Source organism: Callospermophilus lateralis, chromosome 14 (genome assembly GCF_048772815.1).
Source record: "Callospermophilus lateralis isolate mCalLat2 chromosome 14, mCalLat2.hap1, whole genome shotgun sequence".
NCBI classification, from domain to species: Eukaryota; Metazoa; Chordata; class Mammalia; order Rodentia; family Sciuridae; genus Callospermophilus; species Callospermophilus lateralis.
Genome location: NC_135318.1, coordinates 30587815 through 30607217, shown reverse-complemented (window position 1 = coordinate 30607217; position 19403 = coordinate 30587815). Strand labels below are relative to the sequence as shown.

Below are 19403 nucleotides of genomic sequence, written 5' to 3'. Positions count from 1 at the left end.
ACTGGGGTTGTGGCTCAGCAGTAGAGCGCTCGCCTCGAAAGTGCAAGACTCTGGGTTCGATCCTCAGCACCACAAAAAAAAAATAAACAAGTGAAATAAAGGTGTTGTGTCCAACTACAACTAAAAAATAATAAAATAAAATTTAAAAAAAGAAAGCAGGAAGTACAAATAGAGCCATTCTATAAACTTCTCAAGCAATTACAAACTGGGCACTGTTAAATGCTAACGTCTAGCCCTCAAAAAGCTCAAGGTCTTAGAGGAAAAAATAGAAAAAGAATCAGTGGTTAACTCTTGTAACAGAGGAGTGTACAGTGTGTGATGGCATCAGTTAAACGTACTTCATCCTAATTAGAGAAATCAAATGCAGGAGGAGGTAAGACTTAAAATTGCACAGAATACATCAGAAATGGTTGAGAAAAGCAGCAACAGGACGCCTTGAGAGCACAGTTCTTTCAATAAAGAGCAAGTAGCTTAGTATGACTACAGCTAGGAGAAAGAGAATGGATATGACTGGAGATGAGAGTGTTAATTTAGGCAAAGATTAGATCATGAAAAGCACTGAATGCCAACAAAAGGAGTTTAGGGTTTGTTTGTACTGGGGGTACCAGAGACTGAACTCAGGGTCACTCAACCACTGAGCCACATCCCCAGCCCTATTTTGTACTTTTTTAGAGACAGGGTCTCACTGAGTTGTTTAGCGTCTCACTGAGTTGTTTAGCACCTCACTGTTGCTGAGGCTGGCTTTGAACTTGAGATCCTCCTGTCTCAGCCTTCCAAGCAGCTGGGATTACAAGCATGCACCATTTAGGTTTTGTTAATGGTGGTGAGGAACCAAGTTAAGCAAAAGAAAAAGATCACATGCAATGTGATTTTTTTAAGCCTCTCTGGTCACTCTGTGGGTGATGAATTGGAGGTGAAGAGAAAAGTCAGGCAGACAAGTTATAAGAGACCAATGCAATAATCCAGGTGAGAACCAATGAGGGCCTCTATTAAGGCAAGGTTCTAAGTCCCAAAGGGCAGATCCTGGAAATGATTCTTGGTGAACTACATTGCCCTCTCAGAAAACTGCAAAAACCACCTAAGGGGTCTGCTGTGGTCTGAAAATGTCCCCCAATATTCATGTTGGTATGACAGCATTAAGGCGCGGGCCCCTTAGCAGGCTCTTTGGGTGATTGAGAGGCTGTGAGTAGGGCCCTTCTGAAAGGGCTGCTGGGAGTGGGTTCCTTCTCTACTCTTCCAACACGTGAGAACACAGCCAGAAGGCCACCACCAGATACCCAATGCCAGCACCTTGATCCTAGACTTCCCAGCCTCCAAAAGGAAAGAAACAAATTGGTGTTACATATAAGCTGCCTAGTTTATGATCTTTTGTTATAGCTGCACAGAGACAGGGTCATTAGGGAACATCTGAAAAGGTTCTGATTGGTCTAACACTAGGAGCCACTAATGGTTCACCAGAACAAGGCATCCAACTCAACCTCCCCCGCTTTGTGACAGGGCTACCACATTCAGAGAAGGCAGAAAGATCTGAAGGACTGTGTGCTCTGACTTCCTAGTAGGGTAGCTCTGTTTCATCTTGAAGTGAGGGTACTACCATCACCGCTGTGTGCCTTGCTTTGGGCCTTGCCCTTCCTCACAATAGCCTTGACAAAGGTTTCTTTCAGTGAGACCTTCACAACTTGGAAGTGGACTTTAAATCCTAGCAAAAGACATAGAAGCCCGCCTTAAAAATATTTTTCAATTTCAGAAGCTGCGGCAACCCATGAGCCTTGACGCTGGTTTGTCATGATTCAACATAATACTCCAGATGAGATCTGACCGACCTGTCAAAGTCTATTTTGTTTCATATCTGTTATTCTCAGCTTTAATCCTTATATGAATTTGTACCAGTTTCCAAGGGATGGCTGTGGATCCCCAAGATACTGCCAAGCCCAATCTTTCGTGCCACCGTCTTTTCCACTCTCAGGCTTGTGCACATCTGATTCTTGCCTAGAATGCCCTTTCCCCTACTCTTCACATGCCTAGCCTTTCTGATTTTAGGTCTCAGCTAAAGCCCCCCCTGACTACCCTACCTAAAGTAGGGCCCACCTGGATTTTACCACCTTTGGCCCATTCAGCATGTATCATTATAGCCTGCAACTGATTTTCTCTTTTTTCTTATTTGGTTTAGTCATGTCAGTCTCCTCCATGAGAGTTAGAATTCCTAGAGGAAGGGATTAGGTCTGACTTCTTCATCACCCTATTGCCAGCCTATAGTCCAATGCCTGGAACATAGTAGGTTGTACATTAATACATATTGAATGAATGAGTAATTCTCTCAGACTTAGCTCATTTATAATAATCCATCTTGCTCCAGCCTTTCCACTTTGATTTCCATCCTGACAGCCACCATCCTTCTCAGGCAGTAGCCTATTTCAGCCTTAACCCCTCACGACTGTGCATCTTGCCCTTCCAGCCTCAATCTCTCCCCTCCAGCTACACAATGAACAATTTCTGCTCGTTTTGGAGCTGTTTCTCTTGCTGCCTCAGGATCAACTGCAGAGCTGTTAACTCAGCTGCTCTTTGCTGCCTCTACTCTTCAAAATCAGCCAAACCACAGCTGCCTTGGGATCCTACAGCTCATTCTTGAGAACTGGCTCTAATTATCAAATTTACAGGAGGCACCATGTTGACAGTGTGGCTAATCCAATGGTGAATCAGTATCACAATGATCTTCACAGGCTGGTCAGTCCCATCTGGAGCATTATTTTCAAGCTGGCCTCCACATTTAAGGGGAAATTATTGAAAACTTCAAGCATGTCAAGAAGAGAGTGATGTCTATAAACTGTTGAAATAAAATGGCGACTCACACACAGACTAAGGAGCCAGACTGAATTTGAATTCTGACTCTACCACTCATTGTGTGACATTTGGTAAATTAATTAACCTTGTTGCTTGGTTTCCCCATTTAGGAAGTGAGAATGATAACGTACTCATTTCGTAGGACTATTGTGAGGACTGAATGCGTTGATATATACAGAGCACTTAAAATAATGTCAGGTGCATAGTAAGTACTATACAAATGTCAGATATTATTATACAAAAATGGTGAAGAAACGGGCACCGTTTATCCATTACTCCCCAAGACCCTTGGCACTTAAAGTGTGGTCCAAGGACCACAGCATGGCATTACCTCAGAGCCTGTTAGAGATGCAGCAACCCAGACCCCACCTCAGAATGGAGTCAGAGTGGGAGCAAATAGAACTGAGTTGGGAAGGGGGAGAGACACAGAAATGAGATGCCAGTTCTACATAAGAACAAAAATTTCTTCCTTCACTCTCCTTCCTACCCTGCTCCTCCCTCCACACTGTGTCTCTCTCCTTCCCCCCCTCCCTCCGGCTCTTTTATTGTTTTTTTTTTTTTTTTTTTCTTTTCTTTTATAATAGGCTTTAAAAGCTGGAAAGAAGTGATAACAAGCAAGGAGTGTGAGTGTCCCCTCCACATACAGCAGCACACTCTGGGTTGCCATCCCAATTCCTCCCACTCTAGGAAAGCCCCCAACAGAGCTCTCTTTCTTCATCCACTGGAGAGCAGAATCAGAGCCAAAAGCAGGGTGGTGGGGATGGGAAGTGGGCCAGGCCTCCTACCTCTCTCCTCCCTGAAGGAAGAGCTTCCCAAAAGCCAATTCCCCAAGGAGCTCCCAGACCACCCTGCACTGCAGTCCCCTGGAATGTCCTCCCTGGGGCCACCCCATCCCACAGGAAGGAGTAACAGGATGCGGTCCTGGGAGAGGGACAGATTCTCTGGGAGAGTAAAAGATTCTCGCTGCCTAGAGGATGTCACAGTGAGGAGCCACAGAAATGGTGTGTTTGAGGCCCCACCATGCGCCTCATGGAAGGGGTATTCAACCAACCCTATAGTCAAGTCTGGCTCAAAATGACCTCTAAGGTCTCCTATTGAAACCTAGTTTTCACCTCAAGAAGAAATGGGACACATAGGAGAAACGAGAAGAAATTGTTAAACGCAAAGATATATCAAAGAAATGTGGGGAAATGGATTCTTGTTGACCCCATGTTGCAAGCAAAATATATCTTACTTTGAGGGGTCATGGTAAGAGAGCTTTTGACTGTAATGGGATGCTATGGAAAAGGCAAAATCTTTAAAGAGAAAACAGTGTTATCTTCTGATGGAATGAAGGAAATAAATTGTCATATGCAGTTTTCTAATGTCATTTTAGTGTGTTTGATTTTCTAACCAGAGTATAAATACTACACCTCAGAGGGTTATCTTTTTCTGTCAATTTCCCAAAACAGGGAAATTACTTTGCAAGCAGAAGGTATGCAATAAGTGCATTAATGAATTTCAGAATGATCTCACTTGGACTTAAATTACTTTGACAGTAATCAGATGATTAATTGCACTCATAGGAAGAAAGCATGTGGTAGTCAAAGACCAGAATCTGTCACAATCCTCTCCTCCTGGTCTTAGCCAGGAATTTATTATTGAGAATTTTTGTTGTGCCTTAAATTTGCTATGTGAATCCTGCTCTTTAGTTCCTGAACATTTTATCCAGTTTCAATTTCCTCATCTAAAATGATGATGGGAAACAGAAGTTAACTAAAGCAAACGAGAATCATGGGGATGGGCATCAAAGATATCATTGGGTAGACATTCATTTCTGCCAGTCTCCTTGGTGGAGAGATGGCCAGCCTAATCCCAGAAGTGTCACAGGCTTCTCATACTGTCCCAAAGAAGATTGTATTTTCGATTACCTGCTTTATTTTCTTCATTTGAAAAATGAAGGAAATGAATATCAGTGAGGCCTGATTGCATATTGGTTATTTGGAGTCTAAATCCATGGAAGTTCAAAATCAAAAGTCACCTCCAGCATTTTAACACAGATGGAATTATACGGAATTTCAGTGGCGCTGGGAAGAGGGACAAACTCCTGACCTTCGGTGGCAAAGGGACTGCTAGGGAGAGATTTGGAATCAATGGCTGCAGCTACTCATTTGCATATGGAATCCAAGCAGCAAAGATTTCTCACTGCCTTATGAGGGAACTGGATGGGACCCGGGGAAAAGAAGGTAATAGGAATCGCTTCATTCACTTCTCTCTTGAGACGCCAGACTCATCATATTGAAAAAGTAAAAAAGGTTTATTATTTTTTCACTAAGGCTCCTAACTACTAAATCAAGGTGAAAAATGTGGAGTCAACGAATTATTTATTGTTTTAAGATTGCAATGTGGGCCAGGCACATTGGCACACACCTATAATCCCAGCAGCTCAGGAGGCTAAGATAAAAGGATCTAGAGTTCAAAGCCAGCCTTAGCAAAAGCAAAGCGCTAAGCAACTCAGGAAGACCTCCTCTCTGAAACACAAAATAGGACTGGGGATGTGGCTCAGTGGTTGAGTGCCCCTAAGTTCAATTCCCGGTACCAAAAAAAAGAAAAAGGAAAAAAATATTGCAGCATGGCTGAAACTTGAATCAAAGAGAAAAGGTCAGCCTGATGTTTCAGTGTCAGAATAGAAATAGCAAGAAAATCTGGGGTCAAATATGAAATCTATTAAATCAGAAGCGGGGTGAGAAGCACAGAGTTAACAGAAACACATGTGGTCTGGTTATCTCATAATGAGTATATTTGCTGGAGGCAGTGGTTTGGGAGGACTACAACATAGTTTAGGACTATATTAAGTAACAGAGGAAGAGAAAGGAAAATAGAATATTATCAAAAAGGAAATGAGCCAAGCAACAGCTAAAGAATGTCTAGAATACCACTGAAGTAAATGTGCTTGGAAATCTCAGAGCTCCTTAACCCTTTTCAGGAGCTGAACTGTTAATCCAGACCCTTCTTGGTTTACCATTTTCAGTTCTGAGACTTGCTAAGAGTTCGGTCAGAACTACAGGGCTGTGTGTTATGTTGTTTAAATGTATCAAGAAACCATCAACTTGTTGTTGAAAAAAATAAATTCCAAGAGAGCAAAATAAATTTCAAGAGAACAAAATAAAGTTCATGTCAAATGGAATTCAACATTTACAAATAGACTGATTTCTAATACCAATGTTTGTGCCCGAAACGGAGATTATTACCTGCCCCAGGAGCATTATTCAAATATGAAACTCATTTTCTTAATAGGGTTCTTCAGGGGGCTTATAGAAAATAAGACCCAACAATTTTTCTACCTACAGCAAAGATAATTTGCATATATTAGATCCTATTAACTAGGTAATTGTGACTGTTCTAAACTACTCCTTGGTTCTTAAGTTTTCATTTCAAAAATAATCAGCTTCTCTACCAAAATTCTATTCATTTTTCTCATTTTATAATTGTAGAAATTGCTTGACTCTTGAATTCTACTAATTTCCTTTAGTTGTCAATAAATTACTAGATTAAAACTTCATCAAGCTGGGCATGGTAGCACACGCCTAAAATCCCAGCGGCTCTCAAGGTTGAGGTAAGAGGATCATGAGTTCAATGCCAGTTTCAGCAAAAGTGAGGCACTAAGCAACTCAGTGAAACCCTGTCTCTAAATACAAAATAGGGCTGGGGATGTGTCTTAGTGGCTGAATGCTCCTGGGTTCAATCCCCGGTACCCCCCCAAAAATTAAAACTTCATTGAGAACTTTCTAATGTTTCTTCATCTAATTCTGCTACCTTTATTAGGGATAACACAAAAATATTTATTTGTTTGTGTTTATATCTCTTTTTATACTTTTCAGACTTAGAATCAAGAGCTTTGTATTTCCAACTTTAAAAAGAATACTTCTATCAAAGAAGCCTAATATTTAAGAAAATGTATTTCAGCACATGTAATGGAATTGATCTATTTACAGAGAGAACTATTTGCAGAAAGAGAAAATAAGCTAGTTAAAAAAAACACATTTTTTTTCTTTTTTTCCCCTTTTCTTAGTTTTACTGAGCTGAAGATAAGTGTCAGTTACATTTTACATTCTTTGCAGAAATCAGTTCTATCGAGGTTTTAATATTATTGAGATTAAAATATTTACTATTCAGTGATGTCATGTTCTCTGATGAATGTTTCTATTGAATTCTACATTTTTTAAGCAAAAACTCTATTTCAGATTTCTTTTTTAATATTTTAAAATAGTGCTGTTCAATTCTTTATTTTCAATTTTCTATTATTATTTCACCTTTGAACTACAGAATAGTTATTTTTTAAAAAATAAATGACAGCAGAATTATATAGTCATTTATAATTTTCCATGTAATACTGGAAATCACATGTATTACATTATGCTGTATGAATTATTACTGTTGGGCCAACAGGAAGTAACAACAAAAAAGCAAATTAACAATGTGATTTTTTTTTTTTCAGAATTAACTGAATGTTGGATTTTTTTAACAGTTTTTTTTGTTTTGTTTTGTTTTGTTTTGGTACTGGGGGGTTGAACTCAGGGACACTCGACCACTGAGCCATATCCGCATCCCTATTTTATGTTTGAGACAGGGTCTCACTGAGTTGCTTAGCACCTTACTTTTGCTGAGGCTGGCTTTGAACTCATGATCCTCTTGCGTCAGCCTCCCCAGCTGCTGGGATTACAGGCTTGTGCCACATGTCTGGCTTAACACAGCACTTTTTTTTTTTTTTTTTACTAGAAAAGATTAGAACTCTAACGTATAAAAGTATGTATTTTATGTGTGTGTGTGTGTGTGTGTATATATATATATATATAAATGCAACATGTAATTATATATACACACATATGTATATGTACATATATGAACATGTACGACGTGTAAATCCTATCACAAATACATTGTTCTTGTTTCTCTCCAAATTTTAAAAATCTGTATCTTTTTTATTTGATTTGAAATTTTCTCACCACAAAGAAATGATGAGTATGTCAGGTGACAGATAGATTAATTAGCCTGATTTGATCATCTCACAATGTGTACATATAACAAAACATCACAACATTCCCCACAATTATTTTTCAATTAAAAATAAAATTAGACCTGGGGCTGTAGCTTAATGGTAGTACAGTTAAGTACAGTTACCTGACATGCATGAGGCCCTGGGTTTGATCCGAAGTACTGCAGAAGAGCAATAAAAATACAAGTAAAAAATTTTAAATCTCTATCTTAAAAATATCAATTTTAAAAGACATTTAAAAAATAGTCTTTATATTACATATCACTAGCGCTTGATAAACAGTTCTTTGGATGCTTATTTTTTCCTGCATCTAGTATGACTTTTCGTAGTAAAGTTAGATTTTCTTTTTCATTTTAATGCATCACAAAGGTTGTCCCATATATTTTCTTTATCTGCTGCTAAAGAAGCTTCTCAGAACAACAAAGACTAAGAAACAATAAGCAAATTGATTTTAAAAGCCTATAACCCTTAAAATGAGCTCCTAAAAGTAAGTCTTTTCTTAAAGATGAATCCTGGTAAATCACTTGTGTTGTAACCAATGCTTTTGCGTAGTGTTTACTAGTAGAAATAAATGTGTGAGAGTCCAAACATTTTCAGTCCCTCAAGTTATTTACAATAAAATTAGAAACTTGTATTGCTTTGTTTCTTTCTTTCTTTCTTTCTTTCTTTCTTCTTTTTTTTTAATTAAGAAAGTTCTATTAGGGTTTCTCAGTGAACTACTTCTGGTTGTATCTGTAGACCCTCAACACTTGACATGCGCTTCTTCAGACAATCAGACCTCATGTCAAACACAACAAGGCACCAACAGACCTTCCTCTGTCTTCTGTTATTTCAAAAATATGACTCAGGGCACTGCTGTACACATTTATTATGGGCACTGGCATTTTTCCCCCAATGTTCAAAGAGATCATCAAACATCTGTGTTGACTGTACTTGGACTACATTTTAGGCAACAGCCTTCCCATTTTCCCCAAGACTGACTGATTTGCTGAACATCACACAGCTCAGTAAACAGAAGAATTGAGACGAGAGCTCAGGTCCTAAACCCAGGAGAGTCGTCTTGAGTGTATGTCCTATAAGACAAATACAAATAATTATGCTGTGTTCTTTACTAAAGGAGAAACAAGGAGCAGAACTTTAAAATGCCATTCAGCTCCATAGGGTGCCCACCATTCTAGCACTGTTCTAAGTGAATAGGAATGTGTAGATTACATAAACAAAGCCACATTTTTCAAATAAGAGAAGAAGACAAACGCAGCAGCACAGGAGATAAGTGTACTAAAAAAAAAAAAAGTGCCTCTGCTTATCTCAGAAATACTTCATATACATTTTCCCAACTTGAGAAGTCAAGCTAAATTTGATTAAGCACATGTCTGCATATCACATGAGCCCACCACTACTACAGAAGACAGTGGAAACCGAAAGAAATGCCACATATTTCATGGTGTGAATCAGTTTCTTTCCAAATGACATTTTCTTTGAAAAGGCATAAATTTGGAATTTGCCTTTTGGATAAATGCTTCTTTTTAATTTTCAAATATAATTATGATGTAATTGATCTAATTTGCATTTCAAAGCTTCTGAAGCTGAGCTTGCCACCAAAACCAAGCACGGGATCTCCCTTTATGGAGCCAAACGAAGAACAGCGTACTGAATTATTAGATAAGCTTTTGTTCTTTTCCTCAAATATTTGCATGAATTATTCAGCCTTTATGTGGATGGAGCTTTGAAATATTCAAATTCCTTGAACTATTTCATTATTTAAGATTCGTATTTATTAAATCCTGTAGGCTGTACTTTTCCCATGAAAGTGCAGATTCAGTTCAATTATTATTTCTTCAGGTGGTGGAGGGAATACAAAGATAAACAAAACAATCTTCAGAGATTTAACACCCAAAGGAAATGACACAAAGCCATAAAAGATTTTTTAAAAAAACATAAAAACCACAAGTTATAGAGCTTCCTAAGAAAAAGAGATGCCTTTCAGCCAGAATCTAAAGGAAAAGAGTGAAGCTGGCATCTCCAATGGGACTCTGAAGGACCCACAGAAACTTCACAAGTAGAACAGTGAATCCTGGTGGCTGAGATCCCAGCATCATCTCATGCTTCCATTTCCATCTTTGGGACCCCTTTCAGCTTTGACAACCCATGAAGTCATCTCCCTAGTTGTGATGCCAGCTCTTTAATCTAAACCTTGATTCTGCTTTCCCAGCTGACAAACACATTTTGACCATCCCAGGAGGCCACCTTCTGAGAGGTTCCCCTGCTTCCTTCCCCATGGAGAGTCTCCCACTCAGATAGGACATCATAAGCAATGCTAATGAAGCCAGCACAGATTAGCAGGAACAGTCTCATCAGAGTGCCCAAGGCACACCCATTCTTCTTGTCCCTTAAGTCCTGATTGGTGCAAGATGCTGTCCACACTAGAAAGGCTGTCAGGTGTGGGGCTAGGTCACCCCACCTCCCACTTAACAATGCTTCTGTGATACCCCAAGTCATATTTCTTAACCTGGCATATAAAGCTTTTCTGTCAAGCCTCATCTCTCCCCTCTCCCCTCTCCCTGGTTCACAGCAGCTCTTTATAAACGCTGACACAACCACACACAAATGCACACAAAAACTCACAAAACACATGTTGTAATTTACTTGTGCTTCCTTGTCTACCTGGCATACAACCCTACCCCTCCCTGGGTTACCTATATAGTTCCTACTCATTCTTTAAGTCTCTGCTCAAATGTATGGTTTTCTTCTGCAATATATCTTGCTCCATTGTAAATCAGGTTAGCCCCTTTCCTGAATGAACCCATTAGGCAGATCAGCACAAACATATCAGTCTGGAAGTTTTGCCCATACAATAAAGAATTCTTCCCCCTTAGCAGCAAAGGATGGGGTTATGAATATTTATAAGTTAAGGTTATTTGGGAGTGCATGTGAGAGAATCCAAATCACAAATTTCAAATACAAACACATCAAAGTGTTGCCACACTTAACAGTCTTGCTTCCCTGAGAGAATACTGAAATGGTCCCAAAGAGGAATGACAGATCACCGCAGGTGTGTGAACAGTGCAGTGGCCAGAAAGGAAATTCAAGAAAAGAGGATCAAGAGAATGTGCCATTAACTGGTTTCTGGAGATATCAAGGAAGGCTGTGATTTTGAGCTTTAGAAACTGGGAGAAGAGGACATCTGAGACGGAATTTGAAGGGTTCAAAGAGGAGGCGAACTGGTAGGACAGCCCAAGTGAAATGTGCCACTAGTAGTTCTGTAACTATTAGGTTCCAGGGAGAAAAGTCCTGGGATACAGACAGGGACTTACCTTAGAGATTACTAAAAGCATGTGAATGCATAAAATTCAGTGAGAGGGTACAGCCAGAGAGGAAAGGACTTGGCCTTGAGGACATCCATGGTTATGAAAAGAAAGAAGTGAAAGCATTTTTTAAAAGCAAAGGGAGAGTCATGGGCTGGGGTTGTAGTTCAGTGGCAGAGCGCTTGCCTTGCCCCTGTGAGGCACTGGGTTGGATCCTCAGCATCACATAAAAAATAAATAAATAATATAAAGATATTGTGTCCTGCTACAACTAAAAAAAAAAAAAAAAAAAAAAGCAAAGGGAGAGTCAGAAGAGGTTGCAAATGAGGAGAGTGGAGCAGGATGGCAGCCAAAGGGAGAGAGAGAGCGGTAAAATTGAGAGCAGTCAACGTTGTTGGATGCTGCAACACAGTGAAGGAAAATGAGAGCTGAAGGAAAAAAAAAAAACACTGGTGATTGGGAAACAACAGTGATGACTTCAGAGGGAGCAGTTTCCAAGAGAATGCTGGATTATGAACAGCGGAGAAGAAAATGATGGGAGTGGACTTCCAGCCAAGATGGCACTTCCAGGAGCACTGAAATCCAAAATGGCAGTGATCACAGATGATGTATAAAATGGGAAAAATGTCAGGCATGTTCACACTCAAAAATATCTCTGCAGACCAAAAATGGAACAGAGACAATATGGTTAGTAGGCTGAAGATGCAGACCTGCTGGATTCTGCCTAAAGTAAACAGAGGTATGCGGGGCTAGACTCACACAGAGTATCAGGAACTAACCATTCCAACACGTGAGGCAGAAGACTTGAAATCAAGGGCTGAGATAAGGCTACCTCCAGTGAAAGTCAATGCTGAAGGCTACTGGTTTATACAAATCTTCGTGCCTAGGGAGGGTGGAGGAATCAGATGATCTCAAAGCCAGAATCTGATCCTGGAAAAAGAACTGAATCTACAATACTATAGGATAAGGACCTGCATCTGATCTGGAGATAACTACAAAACTATCAGGGAACCTTAAGCCTGGAGAGACAGAAGGAAGTAAGAGATAGCATTGATGTTAAGAGAGACAGCCCCAAATAGAAGCAACTGCATGGAGAATTTACACCAGACAAAAAGATCATAATAGAATCTCTGAAAATTGTGCTGGGCGCAGTAGCATGCTGTAAACAGAATCTCTTGGGTTGTGAGTTCAAGACCAGACTGAAGGATTATAGGAAGACCCTGTCTCAAAGAAAAAAGAGACTGTTTAAGACTTTCAAAGGAGCTAAGTAGAGGAATAACATCCATAAAAAATAATTATGAAGCACAAACAGAAATGAAATAGAACCAATTAAAATTCTGGAAATTGAAAAGGGTAGTTGATAATTTTTTTAAAAAAAAGGAAAGAGAAGTAAGGAATAATGAGTGGGATAAACTCTGAAGTGGGTACAAAAAGAATTAGAAAATTGGTAAATAATACTATACTGGTCTATCAATCCAGAACAAAACAGGCACCCAGAGCTAAGAGGCACATACAAAAGATAAAGGGGCTTCAATGCATGACCAGTCGGAGCGTCTGGTGCAGGGAATACAGGGCATTCTGTGATGAGTAAGTTCTCCTATTTTAAGAGAGAGAGAGAGAGAGAGAGAGAGAGAGAGAGAGAGAGAGATTGGTAACAAGTGTCCAGTTTAATAAGGTTAAAAAAAAAAGAATGTGTAAATTCAAAGAAAGACAAAGAAAGTAATAAAGAAAGGAAAAGAAGTGAATAAAAGACACGCACACACCATATACACACTGAAGGGTAAATTACAAAACCAAAAATAAGTTTTTAAAAATAATAAAAAAAAACTTCTATCAAAGTTGATCAAGAAAAAAGAGATGGCATAAAAATAGTAGGAAATAAAAAGGAAACATGGGGTATGACTGAAATTTGTGAATATCTTTCATTTATTTATTAACAGTATTAAAGATTGAAGCCAGGGTGCTCTACCACTGAGCTATATGCCCAGCCCTTTTTATTTTTAATTTTTGAGATAGGATCTCACCAAGTTGCTGAGGCTGGCCTTAAACTTCTGATCCTCCTGCCTCAGCGTCCCAACTTATTGGGATTACAGGAATGAAACTCTAGGCCCAGCTAAATTTTTAATTCTTTAGAAAATATTATTTCTTAGAAATCTCATGTCAATAAATCTAGATGCATAGGCACAGTGGAAATGCTTATAAATAAATATAAATTATCAAAATTAACTCAAGAAAAAAACAGAAAGTCTGAATAGATTTTTTTTAAAAGCAGTAATAAACTAAATTTAAAAAATCAATAAGAAAATATATTTCCCCTCATAAAATATTAGGCCCAAATAGTTTTTTACAAGTGAATTTTACCAAACTTTCAATCAAGAAAAAGTAGCTCTTATTTAGAAACTATTCTGTCAAATTGGGAGAAAGAAAGTGTTATCCAACTCACTGTTTGACTCTAGTGTAGCTCTGATATCTAAAACAAACAACTAAAAAGAAGTATGTAAGTATGCAAGTATCCCATGCATGAATAGAACTAAAAAGATCTTAAATAGGGTTTGAGGCACAGCTTAGCAGTTGAGCATTTGCACAGAATGCAAGAAGCTCTTAGTTTAATCCCCAGCACCACAGAAAAATAATTTTTTAAAAAATCTAAACTAAATTCAGGAATGCATTTAAAATACTTTTTTTTTTTTTTTTTTGGTACCGGAAGTTGAACTCAGGGACAATCAACCACTGAGTCACATTCAGCCATATTTTGTATTTTATTTAGAGACAGGGTCTCACTGAGTTGCTTAGCACACCTCACTCTTGCTGAGTCTGGCTTTGAACTCACAATCCTCCTGTCTCAGCCTCCCGAGCTCTTAGGATTACAGGCATTCACCAGCACGCCCAGCTGCCATTAAAATACATTATACCAAGCAGAACTTACCCCCAAAATACAAAAATATTTTGACAGGAAAAAAAAAAGATCTATAAATCTGTTTAGAATATTGAACATATATAGGAAAACAAAACAAAACCCCAACAGAAAAAATATTCTACAAAAGTGAATAGTCATTTGAGTTAGTAAAATGTGCAGATAGATAGATTTTTTTAGGACACCTTATGATCATTTCTTTATTCATTCTATGTCCTCTCCCCCTCAAAACCATGTATTACAAGCAAGGCTGCAATTGACATTTTCAAAGAGTTGTACACACATAAAAGAATCTCAGGTGTATACTTTGAAGAAAAAGTGCCTAGGGGAAGGATAGCCTCATTCTTAAATATTTACAAACTGTAAAGATTTGTACAAACTTATATTCTTCTTAAGTGTACATGAGAGCTTGTGTGTCCCTGTATCATTCCCAGCACTTTCTTCAGTTTTTCTCCCCACAAAGAACTGAGAATAAAATTTATTCATTGTGTTTGACCAATATTTATTGAGAACATACTGTGCATAGCAAGAGAGTAGTAGGAAATGAGTCCAGAAATATGATAGCTGTGGGGGGTACATATGGCATCACTGTGAAGACTTTGGTTTTTACTGGAAATGATTTGAAAAGCCACTGAAGGATTTGATTCAAGCGGCATAATCTGACTAATTGTTTAAAAGAATCACTCTGGTTGCTATGTCAAGAACAGACTGCAATGAAAGAAGCAGGAAGACAAGTTAGGAAACTTTTTCAAATATTCAGACAAAAGATGATAGAGGCTTGGGCCACCATAAAATTATCTCATTTAAAATTTTTGCATTACCCAGAATTACTGTAGTACCATGTTTGTGACCTTAACAGTGGGAAGGGCTGCCTGGAACAATACTCACAATGCTAAGTCATAGAGAGAAGGTTTAATAAATTTTACTATATCAAAACGTTAACTCTACTCAACAAAGGAAACTATAAATGAGATTAAATTTCCAGGGATAGACTGGGTGAAAGCACTGTAAAATATATAGCAAAGGACTTGTTCTTGTATATTTTCAAGAAAAAGACAAACAGAAAAATGGACAAAGAATATGAGCAAGCAATTCACAAAAGAAAAAACATAAGTGATGAATAAACTAAGAAGAAATGCTCCATCTTACCAGGCAGTTTTGGGGAAAATGCAAAGAAAAACAGGGGGATTTTATTTTCATACATTGGAGTGACAGTAAATAAGAAAGGTTGCTATCCAGCATTGACAGGCATGCAGGGAAATAAGTGTTCTGTTGCTCTGTTGCTGAGCTTTTGGGAGAACAGATCAGGTAGTAGTACTCTCTTTTGATGCATCCTTTTTTTTTTTTTTTTTAATAGGTTTTGAATCCACTTAGTGCTTAACCACTAAGTCACATCCCCGGTCCTTTTTTATATTTTATTTAGAAACAGGATCTCACTAAGTTGCTTAGGGCCTTTCTGAGTTGTTGAGGCTGGCTTTGAACTAGCGATCCTCCTTCCTCAGCCTCAGGAGCCACTGGGATTATAGGCATGCTCCATAACACCTGGCTTGTACCTCTCTTTTGACCCAGTTATCCCATACTAGCAAGATAATTGGAGATGTGCAAAAAAGAAACAGGTATAACATTATTTACTCTAGTACTATTCATGGTAATAAAAATTTATAACATAGCAACATAAATGATCATCTGAAGAGGAACAGTTACATAAACAGTGGTGCATCTGAATTATGTAAAAATATGCAGTGGTTAAAAAGAATTAGAACACAGTGACACAGGAAAATCTCCAAGAGACATGGCTAAGATTAAAAAAAAAAAAAAAAAAAAAAAGCAAGTTGAAGAATAATCTGCACTATCTGATATCTGATACAATTTAAATCGCAAAATTCTATCTAGGTAGATAAACAGACAGATGCACACATACTTCCACATGTACATATATATGCATGCAGATAGATAAATGCAGATAAATAATTTAGATATCTAAATATCTAAAGAAAAGAAAAACCATACTTCACACGGAATTCAGTGTTTGTCCCTAAGGAGGATCCTGAAATGGAAGTGGGAAGAGGGGTAAGAAGAAAAAAAAAATTATTGATCTGTATTGTTGGATTTTTTTTTTTTTTAACATCGCTTGTAGCTTTTCTGTATGTAAGGTCTCCACTATTGAAAAAAGACCTATCCCTTTCTAAGTTCCTGGTGTGTGTCAGGCATGGCCTCTGCTTTGCATTCCGGACTAGCTGCATTCCTGGTTGAGCTGTGACTCAGCCAAGCATGCCCTGGGCCGGGCCAGGGTGCAACCATTCTGGGCTTTTGTCTGGGTTCAATATCCACCCAGACTGACCATGGGCAAATCAGTTTCAGTTCCTTTCTCGTGTCCAGCTCAGTTGTGGGGCAGTTTACCTCACAATGGGGCAGGGATGAGGGTGCAGGCACTCTACAGGCTGCCTCCTCCCATCTCCTTCATGCCTTTGGTGACCAGCCAAGCCTGTCTTGGCAGCAGGGAGGTTGAGATTTCAGGGGAAATGCTTGTCAACTTGTGCACTGCTCACAGCAAAAGGGCAAGCTGGGGATACCATGGTTGGAAAATTTTTAGTGTAGCAAAGTGTTCCCTGCCCATCTGGCAGATTACATAGAGTTTTTCTTGCACTCTTTTTGGGTAAATATAGGACAGACAAAATGGCCCTTCAATCCACAAATGAAGCCCTGGAGAGACAATCCATGGACCACAAAGACAGATCGAATTGGAAAAAAGAGGGACCCGAATGCCAGGAACAAACTACTGAAGAGAATACCATGAATCAAAACTTTACTTACTGGTCAGCGCCATCCTAACAGGAGAAGTTAGCATGTGGAAGACAGCTGTGGAAATTATAAAGCTTAAAAAAAGCACAACTTAACCACATCAGACTATTCTAAGACCCTGAATCCCCTCCTCCTTTCTCCTTTTCCACCTCAAAATAATCAAAAGCAATCCTATAACAATCATATACTGGGGGAAAGGCAAACCATACTGGGAAAGGAAAAAAAAATAGCAGCTGCTCTAGATATCTTTTTCAGACTTTGGCTAGGATTGTTTTAAGTTATTTTTCATTTTCTTTTATTCTTGGCTGCCTTGACAGCCCTTCAGGATTTCAGCGGCTTCCAAACACAGCTCAATAAAAAATCATTCTGGAGAAGTTTCATATTCCTAAGATTCCTTAAATTTCTCTATCTTTAACTTAGGAAATGAGGTTGAAAGAGGATGAAAAACAGCCCAGATTGCACCATTTCCTATGCGGAGTTTCTTGTAAAGCAAGCTGTGCCTCTCTCTCCAGCAAGAACAGAAAGACCCAGCTCTGATTGGGAGGTGGGCGGTGGGTCTTTGGAGCAGCAGCAGGACTATGTGTCTTTTGAAAAGGCCCCAGCAGGCCCAAATGCAGTCTGAAAACTTCTTATAAAGAAGGGGAAGGGGAAAAAAAAGGAGCCATTTGTATGCTAATCGTCTAAAACAGCCAGGACTGTGGACTTCAGTCATTCACCAAATATTTATTTTGCACCTGTGCTGTGCCAGGCTCTGTGGTAGATGCTGAAGATAGAGCAGGGAAGGAATCTATTGCAACTCACTGATGCCCTTGGTGAGCGGCTGTGCCGGGTACCCGACCATGAAGGGAGCTCAAGGAAGCCCTTTCTCCTGACCTTGGACGCTGGCAGCAAAGCTCACGCTGTTCCTTCCCAGGTTTAGGCTTCCAGACTCTTTCTTCTGACCTTCCCTCTCCTGCATGCCTGGTTTATTATACCCTTCACCTCTCCCCCTATGTAATCACATGTCCCATTGTAAACATCAAAGGAAAATAAGTAGGACCAGAGAGCTGATGAAAATGAGATGTGTGACTCACAGGAGGATGTTTTTCTATTTTTCGTTTATACAACTCTCTTTGCAGAAGAATCCAGGCGCCTTTTCATGCAGACACTAGCTCGCTATGGTAATGCTTGATTCCCTGACTTTGGTGCTGAAGGTCAAAATCTACTCTCAACCACCCACTGGTATGGACCTCCAGCTGGCCTGGGCCCTCTGAGGGAGCCTGGTCATCAAGCTTATGTCCTGAAGCAACTTTTTCCCCCACGCCTTCCTTTAGGCTCTTAAAAAATTAATATTCACCCTTCCCAAAGTTCCCTACCATCCTGGCCACCACACTCACCTGCTCGATCTCCACAGGGGACGGCGTCCATGCTTTATAGGGAAAACACAAGTCATCAGAAATGAACTCCCTTAAAGGTTAAGAGTCACGTGTTTTCTCTCATATGTGGAAGCTAGAGAGGAAAAAGAAGAAGAAAGGTCAAGGGGTATCTTGTGAAAATAGAAAGGAGATCAGTAGAAGAGAGGGAAGGGGCCAAGGAGGGAGGGAGGAAGAAAAAGGGGGAAATACTCAGGAATGATATTGGCCAAAATATAATCCCACCATTAAGTACAATTATAATGCCCCAGTTAAAAAATACAGAAAAAATAAATAAATACAAGGACTCCCTCCATTTCCAATCACCCCACCTCTGAGGTAATCTGCATCTGCAAATATCTCTTCCACCTTGCGACAAAGGGGTCCCTCCCATTTAGGGGGAGATCCTGCACCAGAACTTTGGCTCCATCTCCTCCTGTCTTCTCAGGGAGCCCCTCATCAGTTATCCCCCTCCTCACCTCCCACTCCATTTCTGCCTTCTTCTGCGGGATCCTTTCTACCAATCTAACAGTAAATCTCTGGCTTCCTCTCATAGGAACTTCCTGCTAAAGACTGGTCCAGAAACTCATGCAAGAATGAATAATGAAAAATGAGCCTGGATGGCATCTACACTATCCCCGTGTTCGTCCCCTTTTTCCTTCACATTCTTCTTTCTGGGGCATTTTATCAATTTCATCTTCTAATCCTGCCAGTGAAATTTTTACCTTGTCAATCATTCTTTTCATTCCCAATGTTCCTCTTACTTCTGATAATTCTTTTTACAGCATCCTTGCTCTCATTCTAGGTAAATAATATCTTCTTAAATCTTTGAAAACACTAATTAGAGGTCATTTGGGATTTTTTTTTAATTAACTCCTATTTCCTAATTTTTTCCTGTCAGTCTTGTGAAATAACAGAGGATATGCTATCAGAGGATGCACTGGTATATCCTCATGTACACATTTATATCACTACTTCAGGTCACACTCCTGAGTTCCAAATTTATATCTTTAATTGCCTAACGAAAAACTCTACTTTGACATCCTAAGGCACTAAATCCAAATTGAGGGTTTCCTCCAAACTTGTTTCTTTCTTTTTTCTTTTAACTCAGTAAA

General features: G+C 39.3%; 1 pseudogene; it reads right to left on the bottom strand.

Annotated features, from left to right (window-relative positions):
* Positions 1-18304, bottom strand: part of LOC143379960 (sigma intracellular receptor 2 pseudogene) — a 154435-nt pseudogene extending 136131 nt beyond the window's left edge.
* Positions 18305-19403: the final 1099 nt, after the last annotated feature.